General features: G+C 32.5%; 2 long non-coding RNA genes across 2 annotated transcripts; one reads left to right on the top strand and one right to left on the bottom strand.

Moving 5' to 3' along the window:
• The first annotated feature begins 9392 nt into the window (after positions 1 to 9392).
• LOC117334875 lies at positions 9393 to 12138 on the top strand. Its single transcript, XR_004534244.1, has 4 exons — positions 9393 to 9456; positions 9794 to 9862; positions 11403 to 11682; positions 12023 to 12138. It is a non-coding gene; the product is annotated as an uncharacterized LOC117334875 (long non-coding RNA).
• A 6428-nt stretch (positions 12139 to 18566) lies between these two features.
• On the bottom strand, positions 18567 to 20314 carry LOC117334874. The gene is made up of 4 exons (XR_004534243.1): positions 20231 to 20314; positions 19640 to 19708; positions 19040 to 19313; positions 18567 to 18664 (listed from the first exon to the last, which is right to left on the bottom strand). It is a non-coding gene; the product is annotated as an uncharacterized LOC117334874 (long non-coding RNA).
• Between the last annotated feature and the right edge of the window lie 885 nt (positions 20315 to 21199).

Genomic DNA, 21199 nt, shown 5'->3' with positions numbered 1-21199 from the left:
GACAGATACAGGTATTTTTTTTACACAGCTCAATTTAAGATATGTGATGAAAATATAAATATTCTTTACAACGGAAAATGTCTGCAACGGGATGGCATAAAAACATTTAATTAGTTGGAAAATGATTTTTAATGAATGAAAACAGAATTTAAATATCATTATTCTTGAAGTATATCAGGAAAGGGCAGTATTCATATTAGCATAGTCAAATTTACCATGCACTATTATGTTTTCTTTAACAGAAGATTTTAATCACAAAACACTCCTATATTTTCCTCACAATTCATGTTCACAAAATTCCCTTTTTACCAATTCTTGAGAGATTCGCGTATTATCCCTGATATATAGCTTGATACATATTTGACGTAATTATTTTAGATATTGTGTTCAAATCCCGCTTTCCTCGCTTTGAATTTATGATTACTTTCATTTTATTCTCTCTCAAATATCATCAATACAATACACTTTCTTCAATAAATCAATCACATTATTTGAATTAAATTCATTTCAATACTTGATGCTTATGCTCAAAATGTACTGGACATCGACTGTGTTATGGATATACTCTCACGGTCAGACGATATTATTAAAATAAGACCCGAGCATATTCTACACACCTGTAGTGTGTACACTTGTGCAAAAGCCTATTAGATATGCTACAGACCACAACTGTCACCTTTGTATCAATAGTCCTCGTGGTGGGTTTAATATACTCAACAGATATTAAAGCTGTCAAGTATTAACACAAATGAGGATATATTAAGAGTAAGATACCTTTTACCGTCTTTTATGTTAAAAGTAGACAGTGAGTGGAGTGGAGGCGTACTGTCCAATATTTACTTATTATACAGCTTTAAGCTTTAATCCTTTACAAAAAGAGGATGTTGCCGATATCAGCATTTTTAGGACTTAAAATTATAGATCGAACAATTATCCTGTGTTTATATGATCAATTCGTGCATCACAAAACGTTAGCATAGTATGTATAAAAATAATTGATTTTTTTTAAAAATCATGTCATGTATACACCGCCCGTGTATCTTTTAACATTATGTTTCGGCCCTTTCTTCTGACTTTCCATCTAGAGTTCTCTTAATGTTCTTATATTTATGCCGGTGTTCTAGCATGTACAAGAAAGACGAATCAGCTGTGCTATCAATATTATCATCAATACAAATCGTTTGCTCGAAAAACACAAACCTCTTGCTCATATTATATAACAAAATTTTCATCTTAATACATCACCTAATATTTTGAAAGAATTAAGCATGTTGATTTCCCTGTTAAAGTGATTATGCATGCATGCATCAGCAGGATGTGACTTTATAGCAATGATGATTGATAGGGATTACGGCTGTTTTGCCCCAGGTAGTGTGAGAAACATAGTTTGATTTCCAAATGCATGAAGTCATGATATGCATATATATGCTAATCAAATGTTTATAACACTTAACCCTTCAGTAAAAACTGATGTGACATACTGAGCTTACGTATGCGGTCGAAATTTAGACTATGATCGTTGTATATATACCATAAATAGTATTGAAGCCTTCTCAATTATAATTCGACATAATCTTTATGACATGTATTTAAAACAGGAAACTTGCATTCCGCCATGCATGTGGCTTTTTAGTCGGGAAATGACAGAGTAAAAAGATAAAAGCCAGGAATAAACAGTCAAAAAGCCCTAATACCACGCACTAAGAAAATGTTTTATTTTCGTACAAATAAAAGCGAAGAATTCGCGATTGACTCACCGCGCGTATTAACGCGAAGATAAATCCCACGCGAAATATGAGTGATTTACAGTATTTAAACACTAAGAGCAGTAAATAAAAAACAACTTTTTATATTCTATGATAAAAATGTAACCTTACCAATACCAACATATACAACACTGCACTCCATCAGTTTCTTGATGTTTTCCAGAAAAAAAAAGGAAAAAGGAAAATCAAAAATTCATTTTATAAAATACATGTCAATGTTGAATGTTGTAATCTTGACTGATATTTTTTATCATAAAACATTAATAGTGTAGTAACATTCGATGCAATTTTTGATAATTAAAGTCCTGAAAATGCAACCGTTTTACAATAACCTGTTTATTTGTATATATGTTTGTAATATTTTTTACGCAACATTTTTTTTGTTGGGCCAAGGTGGCCAAGTGGTTAAGGTGACCCCACACTTCATCACTAGCCCTCCACCCCAAGGTCGCGTGGCCGGTGGTTTTTCTCCTTGTACTTTCCTCCTCCTCGAAAACCTGGCTCGTCTTTAAAAGACCCTGACTATTGAAAGGACGTTTAACAAAATAAATCACAAACCACAAACCGTGGGTTTTTATTTATTTATTTATTTTTCGTTTTTGTAGATGGATTTTTGGTAAGTGTTATTTGTATTTGTATGGTATTTGTATGTAAACAAATACATGTATACATATATTTAACGAATGTTTGAATATCATGAAAATGTTCATTCTTTGGCCCTCCCATGAAGGTAGGCTATCATTGTCACTGACAATTTAATCAACTTTAAGAAATTACAATATGCTTATAATATACCAACGTCAAAAAAGCGTGTATGATGACAATGCATTTGTCAATTGATATTGAAGTTTGCAACATCAACAATTATTATCGATTTGATTAAAAAATAAAGAATACTTATCAGTAAAACGAGGGAAAACTAAAGTTTGATGTTTTTTACCACTCATTTGTTTATTATGTTTCATATGACATACTAAGTATCACACAGACATAACACAAACATGTAACAAAATGGGCCTTTTATAACATCATGTATTGTATGCAATTTCTCAATAAATTAAAAGCATGCTAACACACATATATTGGACAAGAATAATGAATGGCCAATTTAAGGTAAAAACTGTGTATACCGACAATATATCAAAGTAATTAAAAAAGAATTTCTAGCTAAATAACGAGAAAACGAGTTCTTACTATGGACAAAGTACAGATTTTATGAAGAAACTTGAACATTTCAAGAATAAATAAAGCGTAACGCGTAAGTACACGTAGGCCTGGTATATTATTAAGCCATGTCATAAAAGTATGTTATTTCAATTGATGTAAATCAGAAAAGGATATGGTGATTGATCACAATCAATAATTAGTCCTGGCGGATTTATGCAAATCAGAAAAGATGTCATCGTCTAAAAAAACCTAAGTCACACAAGGTTACCATTTCACCTTCATGTGCGTAATAGAAGAAATACAAAACATCATCCATCTTTAAATAGAACACTTCCTTCAAATTACACTGGAGATAATTATGTGGTTTAGAAAATGAGAAAATAGAACAAATGATTTCCTCGTCTGATTTTGTAAAACAAATGTTGATGATTCATTCTCCACCACAAACAGCCCTGACATAGACTGAAAAAGTGTATTATATAGTGGTGGATACAGGTAAGCCTGATGATGATATTTTTCGCGTGTGTTATTATTTCAGATTATTAATTTGTTCTTTGATGTTAACAACATCAAGTATGCTATAAGATGATAGTACCTGCAACCAACAGGGCATATGTATTAAAACTACGAAACCAAATAATTTTACAATTTCGTTCATAGAAATAAAAAATTGAAGATGTTGAAACTGATCGTAGTCTTCTTTGCGGCCTGTGCCGTGTGTCAATGATATGGAAGTATTCATTTTCATCAATTAGTATTGCTATTAATAATGATGATAATTACAATTATCATGGTAAGTCCGTCATTCTTTATATAAGCTCGTCTACATCATAATAAACTATTACGTACAGTTCATTTGTTATGAATAATGACCATGAAATAATTGATAAATTATCAAAATACAGTTTCTGGTAATACACAAGGGAATAATGCATTGAGACGTGATATAATTTCACTTTCACTACACTTAATTTATAAGCATTAATTGATCCGAATGAAGGGTTGTAATCGACCGCTTTTTAATAAGATAAATAATCTAAATATGCCTTTGTCTATTCTTAAACGAGAGCGCGCTATGGTTATATGAAGAAACGTATTTAAATATATAGTCACAAGTGTCACCTGAATACGTAATAATCAAAAACCTACAAAATCCATTGGTGATTAGTAACAGAGTAAAAGTTTTCACAGGGTCCTACAGAGGAATTGATGATTCCATGCTTTTAGACGTTATCCGTAGTAACCGTTATGATACTAGATTGGATGATTGGGGCACCGACTGATGAAATACGGAAGTGACTTTACCGACGAGGAAACAGAAGGTGGCATGACGTATTGACTGAAGACAGGATAAGAGACCGATTTAAAGGATATATTGATACTAGTGCCGAAAAGGTAATTAAAGAAAGATAACATAACTTATATAATTGAAAAGCAGTTAAAAATAAGTGATGACGTATCCGTCAATATTTGAATTATCACTTTATCATACATTCATTGTTATTGTGTGTTAATGTATTTTTAACGACAATATGTATGACAATAATCTGCATACCTCTTCAAGATTTATTGAGAGAGAAATAATTATAATTGAAGTGAATTTTCTTCGGCTTAAAATAAGATATGTTACTCTACAAAATACATGAACCAATCCCATGAAAATATCTAATTTTAGTATTTTCAACCGCACTATGCCTATCGATTCATTTTTTACCTAAAATCGGTTGTAAAAGTGCTGTTCATTTATGAGCATCATTAAGTTTTGCATTCACATGAATGTTTTTATAAAAGGATGAAATAACACGAAAAAATAATTTTTATATTAAATCCATACTTGATATTTTCTCATTACTGTCTGTTTTTCTCTTTCAGATTCCATGATGCCAAAACGTAAATGTGAAAAAATCAAATTACCCATTCCATTGATACATTCATTTTTTAAATTCAAGTTCAAAAATGTTTTAATATAATATTTAGTATAATATATAGTTTTAATATTTAATGTTTAATAAATTCATTTTTGTATTAATAGCTGTTTGGCTATTCTTGTTTCTGTATATATATAATATAAAAAAGCAAAACAAAATAATAATAATAAAGTACTAACTGATACATTATCATAAAGTACACGTGAATCATGGGTGATAATTAATGAAATATACAAAAGCTTTGTCTGGACTGCAAGCAGAATGAGTGACAAAGATATCATCACCGCCTCACAACCTTAAACACTCTCAAACCCATACACATAAACAACAACATCTGAACTTACATAATATACAATACATAAACCATTATATATTACTCTGTAACTGCAGAACCATTTTTGTATTTTCGTGGCGGTCTAATAGGTACTTACTTTAAGAAAGCTCTGTCAGTATCGTAGTAGAAGGAAGACTTTACTAGGTTGATTAGGTTTCTGTGTAACACATACCACTGGTAATATATTTCCATGTCAATAACAACACAAGACACTGCTGCTATATATAAAACATACAAAACAATCGCTAAAATGATGACAACATATTAACACGGATATCGTTACAAAGAATACAGAAAATGGTATCCATGCACGAATTAAGTTTAACAAAACTATTTCCGTTTGAAATAAATTGGTGGCCGGGCACGATTATAACCTTCTTGCACTTAAGATGGGGGTAAAAATACACTGGGTCATATGCGTGACCACATATTGGGTTTTCTCTCCCACAGTAAAACGTTTTGCGCTGTTATCAGGCTCAACAAAAGCGATTATTCAGTTGATATAAGTTGTTTCGCAATTGTTGTAAAATAAACAAAGTAATCATAATATTGACTTCAAAAGGGTGACAATAAACATCCACATGGTCTTCAAAAACCTACATCGCTCCAAATTCCGTGTTGTAAGTTTATCTGTCAACAGCCGACTTATATCGCTAACAAATAAAATGGTGTTTGGAACCAGGTCTTGAATATGAACACAATACGTTAGAAGACTTTGCTTTAGATATAAAATAAACATACGATTGCATCATCACGTTTACAAAATAGCTTAATGATACTTGATGATTAATGCATATATTTGTTGGGTATTTTACCTGATGTACGTTTTAAGATATTTTTTAGCACAGTAGTAAATCGTTATTCATATATGTTACGCAGGTACATTTAACTTAATTCTTGTATCGTTCGGACAAATTCTTTGAACTCAAACTACGGAAGTTTACCATATGGATAATTAAAGAAAACAGCACGTGAAATGGATGGTTGTGTTTCTTTTAGCACATCCACGACATCAAACGTTAATCCAGGCAAAATCAAATCGAAATCATGTCATTACTGAGAGGACTGAAAAAAAAGCAAAAAGTTCAAAAAACGGATAAACATCTACCATAATTGACTTCATTTTTGGAGGACATGTTTAACAACCAAAATGATAGTTGTAGAGTTCGGGTTTTTGAATCAACGGTGATTAATAAAATGTATCCCTGTCTTGCGGTGTGACAAAGAAAACTCAACCCGAGGGGAAATTCATGAACGTCCAACCCGAGGCTTGCCGAGGGTTGAACATTCATCAATTTCCCCTCCGGTTGATTTTTTTTGTCACACTCCCTTTGTAAGGGATTGACATTTTTCTCCCACGCCTTCATATAATTGCATATCAAATCGATTGTTTGTAAACAAATGCATGTGGTCGGCGCATGAATATATTCTTTTGAAGAAGTACCCATCGCAACCCCCAAAAATGCATCCCGATATCATTACACATGAAAACATAGGCCTAAAAATATCAATTCACAATATTCATTCAAAAGACACTGAAATAAGGAATAAGTGATACTATTCTGACGTTTACAACGGTACATCTTGTCAATTCATGAAACTATGTGTCTCATACGAATATCTAACATCAAATAAAAACGCCGGAACTATTAGTGATGTCACTCAAAAAGTACTTCCGGTTCAGAAGGTGAGCGCGTGCAATTTGTCACACTTTAGGGCTAAAACTAGAGATAAACCGGTGCACTGTGGGAGAAAGCTAACCGAAGTTTTATGTGCAAGCAGAGATAATGCCCACAGGGAGATAACGGTACATTAAAAAGTCATGAAAATCGTGTGACCTTAACGTTGATATCATGACGTGTGTATTTTTTAATTTGGTTTTTATGCTTTTTGTCATTTAGGAGGACTGGTCGAGTGTATTAAAATGTTTTTAAGGGAATTAAACGAGCATGTTTTCATTTCCCCCTACTCTCTAGAGTAGCATTTCATAAAATCCATAAGCAAATTCATATTAGTTTTCTATTAAATGGAATATTCGATATAGATGTAACAGTTCGGGAACGTGTATTTGATACATTCATTAGTCTTTTATTTGCGAGGATGATAATGTTCCATATTACCATAAATATATGACTAGATTTAGACGTACACTCAAGTGTTGAACATCTAACACTCATTTGAATATAATGTTTTTACATTGTATATATTGAATCGGTGTCAGTGTTTGTAAGAATAAAAATAGGCCTGTAGGGTGACGACAATGTCAATCAGTAGAACTCAACACCCAGCATCCAATATGATTGTTCAAAACACTCTCAAGTAAATATCACATCGCTAAAAATAACTCTGATAATTCAATGGCCTAATGGTAATTACAAACTGTATTATGTTACTGTTTCATCATTCAGTAGTCGTCAGTCAATATAGATATATCCAGTGATTAAAATCAATTCTTCCCGTTCTCTGTTCCATTTTACTAGATGTCGTTGTGAAACCTTTAATATGATAATGATGATGATGCCAACTGCAGACGCATTCGTTGGGCAAGTGTTAAAGAATAAAAAAAAAAAAAAACCAAAAAAAAAATTAAAAAAAAAACCCAAAACCCCTTCAAATTATAAGACCAATCATTTGGAAAACTCAATAGTGAAATATATCAAATCATTGATATTAGTCTACACAGCAACTTGGGGACTTTATATTTACATCATGTATCTGATTGATGTTCACTTCTATCAAAACATATCTTGATTGAAACAATGTATACCTACCTTCTATATGCTTATATTATTTCGTGCGATTTTTTTCTTCTATAATATCTTTTATGTGCCTTGCATGTAGTTCAGCTTCATTTATCTGATTAAACGACAAAAAGAGGCATTTTGGTATCCCTGATCGTGACAATTAAGCATTTGAATGCCAGAGCTTTGCACGCAAACAACATAATGTGAGTTAGCACATTATTATTTGTTTGCTTGCAAAACTCTGGCATTCAAATAGATCATAAATACCATACAAAAACAGTTCAATGCTTATATTTACATTCTTTTTACTTTTTTTTTTAATTTTTCAAATGCTATAATTCATATTTAGAATTCATAATACCCTCTTTACCGACAGTTAGCAGATTTTTTCTCGGTCGTTTGAACGCCGGAACATGGTCGCGTACTTTTTGGGAAACAAAATAGTACATGGCAATTAAAAAAAAAACAATTTTGTTAATCATTTTATTATCAACGTAATGCGCAAAAGGCATATTTTTTTATAACAAATACTGTGGACAATATATTTAGTTGTTAAACTTAATTATCCTGGATAATGTAGTTCCGGTTTGTGTTGTATTAATACGCTTATAAGTGTAGCGCGTGATGAATGGCACATGAACGTACATCAACGCCAGAGCTCTTAAACATACTATATAGTGACAATACCAGACAAATGTAAATATTTCACCTTTATACTGAATTCAGCCATATAATGCATATAAAACTGTGCCAAACAGCTGTTTTAAACTTCAAGGTCTCGGTCAGTGATAGTATGACTAAAACAAGTGGGAATCAAGAGAGACAATCGTAAGAATAAGAATGAACCACAGCAGATATTTAAATATAGAATCGAATGTTGGGGGGATTAATCCCCATGGATAAATCAATAATTAGTAAAAGAAAATACAGTAATTACAATATTACACAAGAAATGAAACAGTAGTATACCATTATATTTTAATGCATTGTTTTTTTTATTGAACGGTTTTATCTGAGGTAAACATTTCAAATAGGAACTAATAATCTCATGCATACATGTATATAGCTAAATATGTTTACTTCAAACTCGAATCTTTTGTTTTAAAAAGTTAATCGTTGTAAACTGTTCTCACCAGGAAAATGGGATATACACAAATTGATGTAAATCATTTAATAGTTTTAAAAATGGTTATCTAAAGAAAATATGGATCAATCATCATTAATCAGTATGATTTACATTATGTAAATAAATTAACGATATCTTCCTCTTGTCATCTGACGCACTCTCCAAGGCGCAACCAATCAGCGACAATTATACTATTGACAACATAAATCCTAGCTACCTATACGCGTTTTCTGTTCTTTTTTAGCATTAAATGCGAATTTAGAAATATTTATAATACAGTTACAAGCTATTTCCTCATCAGATTGTATATAAAAGTGTTGATAATTCGTTCTTCAACACAACCAGCCCTGGCTTAGGCTAAAACGGTGTAACTTCATTCGGGAAAGAGAAGGTAAATACAAATGTATTGAGATGAATGATACATATATTTACATTGAAGTACTTTATGATTGAATCATTGCCAACTATATCGTGAAAAGATTTGGTGGGATATGAAATTGACATCTTGCGTATATCTCTATATCAACGTTCGGTACTTTATATCGGTGGTCTGCTACTGAATATTTGTTTTAGTTGGTGTATAATGTGTGCAACATGAGAATGTATCATATTGTTATTGTTTGTATATGTTGATAGTATTTAGTAGCCGGTGATGTGGTATGTAAAATCGAAGCGAATTTTAAAAGTTATAACTTCCGAATTACTCAGTTTTCAATTTGCCTTTACAGCAATAATAAAGATGCTGAAGCTGATCTTACTCTTCTGTCTTCTGGCCTGTGTCGTATGTCAATCATACCGTAAGTATAATATTATTATTATATTGCTATTTAATCAATACGATATAACCATACATTTACATCATACTGACGACATCACCATACACTTGCAACACATTGACCACATAACCATACCCGAACAATATACTGACGACAAATCAATACACTTACAATATACTGACGACATAACCGCATACTTACAACATTTTGACGACATAACGCATACTTACAACATTTTGACGACATAACCACATACTTACAATATATTGACGACATAACCACATAACTTACAAGATACTGACGATATAACGACTTACTTACAACATTTTGACGATATAACCACACACATACAACATATTGACGATATAACGACACACTTACAACATATCGACGATATAACCACACACTAACAACATATTGACGGTATACCGACACACTTACAACATATTGACGATATAACCACACACAACATATCGACGATATAACAACACTTACAACATATTGACGATATACCGACACATTTACAACATATTGACGATTTAACGACACACTTACAACATATTGACGATATAACGACACACTTACAACATATTGACGATATAACGACACACTTACAACATATCGACGATATAACAACACTTACAACATATTGACGATATACCGACACACTTACAACATATTGACGATATAACGACACACTTACAGCATATTGACGATATAACGACACACTTACAACATATTGACGATATAACGACACACTTACAACATATTAACTATTTAACGGCACACTTACAACAAATTGGCGATATAACGACACACTTTAAACATATTGACGATATAACCACACACTTACAACATTTTGACGATATAACCACACACTTACAACATATTGACGATATAACGACACACTTACAACATATCGACGATATAACCACACACTTACAACATATTGACGATATAACCACAAACAATATATTGACGATATAACCACACACTTACAACATTTTGACGATACAACGACATACTTACAACATTTTGACGATATAACCACACTTAAAACATATTGACGATCTAACCACACACTTACAACATATTGACGATATAACGACAAACTTACAACATATTGCCGATATGACCACATAACTTACAATATACTGACGACATAACCACATATAACATATTAACGAAATCACCACACACTAACAACATATTGGCGATATAACCATACTGTACGTTATTTTAGTTTAGCGTAATTATGATATATATATATAAAAAATACCTATATGTGATATTGTGCCTCATATGCGTTTCGTATTTTTTTCTGTGCCGACTAGTAATTTACGTCTGATTTAGAATTACATTGAGATCAGCCAGATATTCGTTGTAGCATAACTACATACCTAGCCCTGCATCCTCTGTGTTCTAAATATACTTTCACTGCATTGCGTTTCATATCTTGATAAATCTGTTAATGCGTTTGACAATTCAAAGCTGGTTTGTAATAACGAATTTTGATTGTATACATGAATAAAACTAAAGACGAAAACATTGATGTTTACAGGATCCAGGTATGACTGGGATCGTGATACGTATAGAAACGACTGGAACACACGTGGAAGCAGAATATGGAGAGATAGGAGAGGAGACAGATTGAGCGGGAGAATAGGCCGATTGGACTGGAGGGGAAGCAGATTCGACAGGAGAACAGGCCGATCGGACTGGAGGGCAGACAGAATCGATAGGAGAATAGGCCGATTGGATTGGAGAGGAGACAGATTAGATAGGAGGGGAAGTAGATTCGACAGAGAATACTGATGGAAAGACAAACCAGTTTTGAAAAGGTATTAATTAATTCATTGAATACTTTTTAAGAAAAAAATATTTGAAGAAATTCGATTTTAAAATGGTTTTTCTTTTAAGATATTTAAAAATACACCAAATTATATTGCATATATTATTGAAGTAGATATAATGCTGTTACATGAAACTGAACTGCAATTTTTTCTCATAATAATGCCTTAATCAACCCACTTATACAGCATCGCATCTATACATAATAAATGCTCTATTAATACCTATCGCATTTTATCGCAATCGGACTGTTCTTGTTAATCACACAATAGCGAAGTAATCAATTGAGATGTTTGATACACGTTGATACTAAATCCTTGTTTTTTTCAGATCCAGGTGACCAAAGATTGAAATTGAAAAATCCATACCAAACATGCCATTGATACATTCATTTGTAAATTCATCATATTCATGCTTTTTGAAATAAATCTTGATATTCATCAATACATATGGCGTCTTATTTTTCTAATACCAAATACCTGTATTTACATTATTTTATGTCTGATATATTGGTCTAATGTGTCAGTCAAACGCATTCTAGAACAGATAAATTATACTATTATTCTATATACTCACAGTCTCAGCTTTCTTTGTGTAGTTTTGCTCTCACACTAGCCGTATTTGATCCTACATGTATATCAGAACCCACTCAGAACATTATATTTCAATGTGTGTAATATACAAACCGATTCAACCATTACGTGTCTGTATTACCATTGGTTAAGGGGAAGTAATCCAAGCATTTTATAACTATCGATATTCGTTAAATTCATCTTTTAAAAGGTTCATCTCCCAAAGCATAACGTACTTTCGAGAAGAACTAGTTCCTTGGTCAAGAAAAGAATCGAAAATCGGAGCCTTCACGATAGTTCATTGTAGCACAAAAATATCGAAAAAATCAACATAAGAGAATACTGACATAATAACGAATTCATAACCGTGAACAAGTATAAAAGAAAACATGGATGTTGTTACCCAGAAATGCAAAATTATTCATTGGAAAATCAGACTTATCAACAGCTTATTTGTAACCACATCAAACTGCAGTGACCGCTTGGACTAAGAAGAGAATATGTCCTCAAAAGAATACAGACAAGCAAGAGTAATGTCTTTGTTTATTCCTTTCAGACAGAATAATCCTAATCAGGTTAAGGTCCATGACCTAATGTGACTTTACATGGGCCGTACGTGTTCGTCATGTTCTGCCTGTTTTTTATTCGCTTTCCTCGTCAGGGAAGAGGATTGACCTATGGAAGTTAACTTGGAAAATGTGCCGCGTTGTTAGAACATTGTGGCTAACTAGACTTTTCAAACATGTCCATTCAGATAGCCACAATGTTCTAACAACGCGGCACATTTTGAAAGCCGTCTTTGCTCACAAGGAAAATAACAGTTATTAACACCAGTAGAACATCAAAAACTACCGACGTATTAACGTTAAAAATCATAGGATCTACGATATTCATGTGAAAAACTGATGCCTGGTTTTCAGAGAAATGACTCTCAAGGAAATAATTACCTATATATTTTTAACAAACAACAATTTCTCGCGAAATATTCAAGATTAAAGAAAGCTTCACGTCACTTATTATAACAATTAAACCGAGCATAATTCATATTCCTTTTCATAAGTGGAGTGTGTATTTTGAAGAACTCCCGAGACGATTGGTATTGAATTCAAACATCCGTTAGTGGAAAAAGTCTTTTCTATCATATCAATTTATCACAGTTCTAATCTTAAGGAACAGATTCGTTCTTTTGTGAGGGCGCTTTCTTTTTCAAGAAAGGTAATTGTTTTGAACACACAGCTGTGAACTATACCGCATCGTATTTTGATAAATACGTGACTAGTCGGAAGTTGAAATGTTTTTAATTGCGATTGGTGACAGACTGTCGGCATACCTATAATACGAGGATATATTATGTCACTCTCATATCAGAACAGGAAACTTAAGTTATTATCGTAGCAATCGTATCGGACCACCCTGTCGAACTTAAAATCTAGGATATTGATTAATCTTCAAAACCAGCCATTTATATCGATTTATACTTACATCGTAACCGACAGGAAAATCTTACAAATAAACTTGTATATGTCTGATGATTTCAATTTTCCAATTAATACTTTTCCATTTCTGAATAATAACATACAAGCCATGCTTCCTGCATTATTGATTCAAAATTCAGGGAATTCTTTGACAGAAATCAGTAACCGAGTGAGAAATTGACTTCATCTGATTTGAAAAACTCCCTGTGAGATATGAAGTCAAACGTGTTCGATATTTGTTGATTTGCCTAATGGTTCTTACTTAATCATCATAATTCTCATTTTGAGGATATCAATTATCCGGGATTTGATCTAGATTTGTATGCCAAAGGTCGTCGATGCAACATTAGCCGCTTACTCCATCCGAACACCTGGTCTTATTTCCCATGTATGTGTCCATGATTTTTCGTGTAATTCATACATTTTCCCTCATTTTTGACCCTCCTTGTATCGCTTTTGTTAATTATGTCTTTTTAATATATCCGTATTTTCTTTTATTCATGTTCTTTGTTTTTACACCTTCGTATTTTCATTAAATAACGAACGATTGTGAAGGCTCCGTCTTTTTCAATCTGTATTTTTTGACAAAGGAATCAGTTCTCTACGAAACACGCTGTTACGTTTTTGCTTCGGGAGAAAAAAGATCAATTATGGGAAATAAATTTATCTACAGAAACTGGATAATTAGAAAATGCTTGGATTATTTCCCCTATACCAATGAAACATAACGACAGTTAATGGTTGAAATGGTTTGTATACTACATACATTGATTATGATATATGGTGTTCTCATCTATGATTATCCTACACTTAATGCCTTCCTTTATTAATACACATAGAATTGTAGAGCAATATCAACAAATTAAGCGAAAATCCAGGGTATATGCTTGGTAGATATAGGATATATCGTGTATATACACTGTAGTTTTGTCTTGAAATGCCGTTGACTGACACATTGCATCATATGATAAGAAATCAACGTGAATATATGGTACATACAAACAATAAACTACAACTCAATATGTATATATGAATATAAGGATTTATTAAAACAAAGATGATTGATATGATTTGACATATGAATGTATCAATGAAAGGTTTTGTGTGGATTTTCAATTTCATTTTCAATCTTTGGCAACTCGGATCTGAAAATAAATAAGTAAGAAAATAGTATTCAACACGTATTATACATAATTTGTTCCATTACTTAATTATTCTATGATTGGCAAAAACATTGCTATTGTAGTAACATGTGAGATATTAATCCTGCAATATGCAATCCTGTACATATATTGGTTGACTAAAGAGTAATCATGAGAAAAACTACTGCTCTGTCCCTGTAGCGACATTGTATTTGTCAGGAAAGTTTATTACATCAATCATGTTCAACAGAGATGAACATACTATAGACATTCACTGTGTATTTCTTCATATCATGCCAGAAAATCCATTATTTTATTTAGAAAGATTTTTATATAATATACTTAATGAATACCTTTTCAAAACTGGCTTGACAACATTAGTATCCTCTGTCAAATCTACTTCCTCTCCTGTTGAATCTGTCTACTCTCCTATCGAATCTATCTCTTCCCCTGTCAAATCTATCTCTTCTCCCGTCTCTCCACATTCTACCTCCACGTCGGTTCCAGTCGTTTCTATATGTATCAAGTTCCCAAGCGTCATTGTCCCAGAGATCCGACTCCAAACGATCCAATCTTGTGCCCCACCTGTTACCACGGATACCGCTAAACAACAAGGAGTCTCCCCTTCTTTGGAAGGATCCTGTAAACATCAACGCTTTCTTTCAAATATTTTGGTAACTAAGAGTTTGTATGTCATTTCTGATGTATTTTCTTGTGCGGTTGTATTCATGTATATGTTATAGCTCTGTATTGTAGATCAGCTTTTAGAACACGTATGGAAATTTGGATTAAGGTCTACATTCGGTACAGAAAAATAATATGAGATATCATATCGCACAGTGAATAATGTTGCTGAACTAAATTGGTATATAATAGGTTGTAAGTGAAAGACTGCATCGTATTGATTAAAAAGCTTATATAATAATATCATAATACTTATAAAGCATCAATCTTAATTTAATATTACTAAAAAAAAGAAAGAAAACCCATATGCTTTAGAAGTGTAACATTATCAGTGTGAATATTTTGAGAAACGTCATCAAATTTTCTTTTCTCTTTATAATCTTAAACAAGAAGTGGGTTATAAAACAGACGAAACATCCCTTTGGCCATCTCTCTGTTTTTGCATTTTTTGTAACTGTTGATATTATTCAGTAACCGCTGATGTTATTTAAGATCGAAGTGAAGCTTTATAGAGTATCACATTATAATATCGTGATACATATAGAAACGACTGGAACCGACGTGGAGGTAGAATCTGGAGAGACGGGAGAACAGATAGATTTGACAGGAGAGTTGACAGATTCGACAGGAGAGGAAGTAGACTTGACAGAGGATACTGATGAAACGACAAACCAATTTTGAAAAGGTATTCATTAAGTACTTTATATGAAAAGTTTATTTGAAGAAATCTGATGAAAAAATAATGGATTTTCTTTCAAGATATCGAATAGTGCACCAAGAGTATTTGTAATAAGGATAGCAATAATATATCTGTAATATGTAATTGCCTTAATGACATTGGTGTTAGTCAACCCATCTATATACCAATGCATAGATTTTAAAAAGAAATATTTTTGCTGCATGAATACCTATCATATGTAACTCTAAATCGGAATGTTCTTCTCAATCATACATTAACACAGTAATGGAATGAACCGTTTAATAAATGTTGAATACTAAATTCTTACTCATTCTATTTTCAGATCCGAGTTGCCAAAGATTGAAATTGAAAAATCCATACAAACCATTCCATTGATACATTCATTTGTAAATTCATATTTGTGATTTTATGCTTTAATAAGTCTTTATCTTTATCAAAAAATATTGAGTTTTATTTTTCCTTTTGTGTGTACCAAATATTCACATTTATGTCATATCATTTGATATAATGTGAGTAATGGGTCAGCCGAAAGCATTTCGAGAAAAAATATATACACATTATATCGTATATTTACCATGCCTATTACCGGGGTTTCATCTTCATTTGTGTGGTACTGCTCTATGCGTATTAATGAAGGAAGACATTTAGTTAAGGATGATCATAGATCAGATTCCAGTCAGAACAGTATATTTAAGAATCATGATTAAAAAATATAAGGGAGGCAATCTAAACAATTTCTTAATACCTTATTCTGTATATTCGAAATATCTTAATCTCAAAAACAAAACAATCACGAATGTTCTTTTGAAAAGAACTAGTTACTTTTCCAAAACAAGAGTACTAAAGACGAAGCCTTTACGATCTTTCATCATTTGATTAATGGACGCAAGCGTTAAAACAACAGAGAATGCTTACACAATATTGAAGCCGTAATTTTTACATAAAAGCGATACAACAAGGGTTAGATATGAGAAAAAAATGTATAGATTGAGAAAGATTTCCATGGAGAGCCGTGGACAGGTACAAAGGGAATAAGAAAAGGTTCGAATCAATTAGGGTAGGCAGAGCATGTATGTTACTATCCACAAATGTAAAATTAACAATTGGAAAATTAAAATCATCAGACTTATCATACAGCTTATTCATAACTATACAATATGGTTGGAATGACAACTAAGTACCTGCATATTTTCAACATGCAAAATTCGACATTTCTCGTGAAAATGGATGATAAAAGAAAGTTTTAGATTACTTATTATCACAATTAAAACGGGCATATATCATATTCCTTTGAATAAATTGGTTGTGGATTATGAAGAAATCCCGAGACAATTGGCACCAATTTCGAATGTTCGGGGGTAAGAAACATCTCTTCTATGGTACAATTCCCCTTCTAACCTTAAGAAACACACGCGTTCCCTTGTGAGGGTGCTTATGTTTTCCAGAAAGAGAATTGTGTTGTTGATATCCAGCTGTGAACTATCCCGGGTCCTATTTTGATAAACTCGTGACTTAGTCCGAAATCGAAATTATCTTAATCGCGATTGGTGACAGGACTTCAACAGAGTGCCGGCATATCTACGGGAATTAACGAGTGAGAAATTGATATCACTTTATCTGATCTGATCTGATCTGTTCGATGTTTGATGATATGTTTAATGGATTCTTAGTCGTTCTAGACCTCATTTGGTCAATGTGACTAAACCCGAAATTTGACCTAGATTTACATGGTAGACGTCGTCGATGAAAAAGAGAACGCTTACTCAATCCGAACACCTGATCATTTTACGCTTTTGTTAATTATGTTTTTTTTTATTATTATTATATCTATACTCTCTGTTGTTGATGTGTTTTACACCTTCGTATTTTCATTGAATAATGAATGATCGTGAAGGCTCCGTCTTTTGTAATATCTTTTATTTGACAAAAGAAAACAGTTCTTTACGGAACATGCTTTTGTTTGCTTTTTTGTTTCGAGAGAGTAAATATTTCGAAATATCATATATGTTTGGAAATATATTAATCTGTAGAATTTGGATAATTAGAAAAGGCTTGGATGATCTTCTCTTTACCAATAAAACATACAGACAGGTAATTGTCGCATTGGTTTGTATATTACATCAAGTAATTATGAAATATGGTGTTCTCATCAATGATTATGCTACACTGAACCCCTTCTTTATAAATACGCCTTGAATTTGAACAATATCACATGAAACATGCTTTTGACTGACACACTGCATAAAAGGATAAGATATCAACTACACACAAAACAACAAATACAACTCAAATTAATACAGGGATTTATTAAAAAAAATGCTTGATGTGAATTTACAAATGAATGTATCAATGGAATGGTTGGTATGGATTTTTCTATTTCACTCTTTGGCCACTCGGATCTGCAAAAAAAAAGAGTAATGATTTAGTATCCAACACGTGTTCAACATATTTTATTTCGTTACTTCGTTATTGGATCATTGGCAGAACATTCCTATTGGGAATTACATGTGAAGTTTTCATCTACCAAAACGAATGTTGTTTTATATAAATGCGTTGGTGCAAAGAATGGTTGACGAAAGCGTGAGGAAAAACTACTGCTCTGTCTATTGTAACGACATTGTATTTACGTTATTACACCATTCATGTGCCACATAAATAAAACTATTATACTGATCATGTTTGTGTACTTCTTCATATCTTGACAGAAATCTATTATTTTATTTGTATCCAGATTTTTTCAAATCAGTTTGTTGTATAAAGTATCAAATTAATACCTTTTCAAAACTTGTTTGTCTTTTCATCAGTATCCTCCTCTCCTATCGAATCTGTCTGTTCTCCTGTCGAATAAGTCTATTCTCCTGTCGAATCTGTTTCCTCTCCTGTTTCTCCACATTCTACCTCCACGTCGGTTCCAGTCGTTTCCATATGTATCACGATCCCAAGCGTCATTGTCCCAGAGATCCGACCCCAAACGATCCAATCCTGTCCCCCACCTGTTACCACGGATACCACCAAACAGAAACGAATCCCTCCTTCCTCTGCTGGATCCTGTAAATATTAACGCTTTCTATCAAACATCTTGGTAACTCTGTTATTCTGTTACTTATAACTATGCTTGTATACCATCTTTTAAATGTCAAACACATGTACCGGTATCTAAAGATATGAAACACTAAGCAGAAAAGCAATATTTGGAACACATATGGTAATTCAAATAAAGACATACATTCCTAATCGGTACAGAAATGAAAATGAGAGATAAAATAAGTGACATTGAATTCTGACGCCAAAAATAATTGGTATACATTAAGTTGTTAGCCCATGGCTATGTCATATTGATTGTATAGCTTATATAATAATAACACTATACTTACGGTATGATTGACACATGACACAGGCCACGAGACAGGAGAGTAAGATCAGTTTCAGCATCTTTATTATTGCTGTAAAGGCAAATTGAATACTAAGTAATTCAGAAGTCATAATCTACAAAATGTACTTCTATCCTACACATAACACGATATAATTTCAAGAGTTACAAGAAAATTTTAATAAAGAGAAATGTAAAAAAGGAGTTTTTCGTCTCACTAGAACATATTTCTTGCATAAACAATAAAAAATGAAATTTCATGAGGCTTTTCGAACATTCACTTGCATCGCGTTACAATCTATAAAAAAGCACATATGTTTTTTTTTAGATATTTTTATATATTATTTAAATCAATGCTTAAAAAAAAGTATTTGTATATGTAGTTAACACTACTAAATTATTTGCACTCTAGCAAGTATTCCCAGCTCTAAGATTGCGTTTAATCGTAAATAACGTTGATGTAGACATTCACACAAGATATCAATTTTAAACCCGATTTAATAGTTATTTTTAAGACGCCATATCATTTGCTATGATTCTATCATAACTAACTACTACAATGTAAACACACGTACCATCCACGCCAAATATTTACCTTTGTATCCGAAGATAGATTCCACCTGTTGAGTCTCTGTCAGGGCTTGTTGTGTTGGAGAACGAATTAACAACTCTTTTATACACAATCTGCCGAGGAAATACCTTGTGATTAACCTCGTCTATTTTTAGCTGACTGAGCTTTCCGTAGCTCGTCAATGACGTAAATGCCGTTGATAGGCCGCGCTGGGAAGAGTGCGTCAGATGACAGGTATTGAGTTGACCTAATGTTAATTCATTTACATAACGTAAATCATACTTCTTAAGTATGATTGATTAATATTGTCCTCATCTCTCGATTTACTCATTTAATATACAAGGTGTATACATGATAATTGGTTCCTATTAAGAGTGTAATTGGGGAAATTGGAAGATGTTGCACTGGTGTGTTGTTTGTAAAGTATCGTCAATTTCAGTTATGTGATCAGAAACGAATGAAAGAAACAAAATAACCGATTTAATTCGTATCGTTCACATTAAAATACAAGCAAATTACAATGTCGACAAGAGACAAGCATGAATTGGTATTATAAAACTCTATTTAATATTTCAATTTTATTTCATTACATATAATATTTATTGACTACATAATCCGTTCAAAACGCATAGAACGCTAATGGATCATGGCGATCCATTTTGCTACGATGGGAATCACTGGATCACGTGCTATTTTACCTGTATTTTTAGCCCAGATTAACATTGTACATTATCGAGGTCAGGAAAAGTGAACAACGACAAAGGTTCCTTATAGAATCGTACACATTTCTCAAATTTACCATTTCTGGGACTGGAAAGGACCATAGGGTATGATGCCCAAATAGGAAGTGGTTAGCTGCAAGTCTTGGGCTGGTAGGTCAAGTCTTCTATTGGTACCGGAGATGGAGATTCCTATGAGGAAAATACATGAAAATTGAAACAGTTTTTAAATTAAAATATAAATATCTTGACGAATTTTGATTCTAGACGAATA

The sequence above is a fragment of the Pecten maximus genome, chromosome 9 (genome assembly GCF_902652985.1).
Source record: "Pecten maximus chromosome 9, xPecMax1.1, whole genome shotgun sequence".
Lineage (NCBI taxonomy): Eukaryota > Metazoa > Mollusca > Bivalvia > Pectinida > Pectinidae > Pecten > Pecten maximus.
This window is presented reverse-complemented; position numbering and strand designations above follow the sequence as displayed.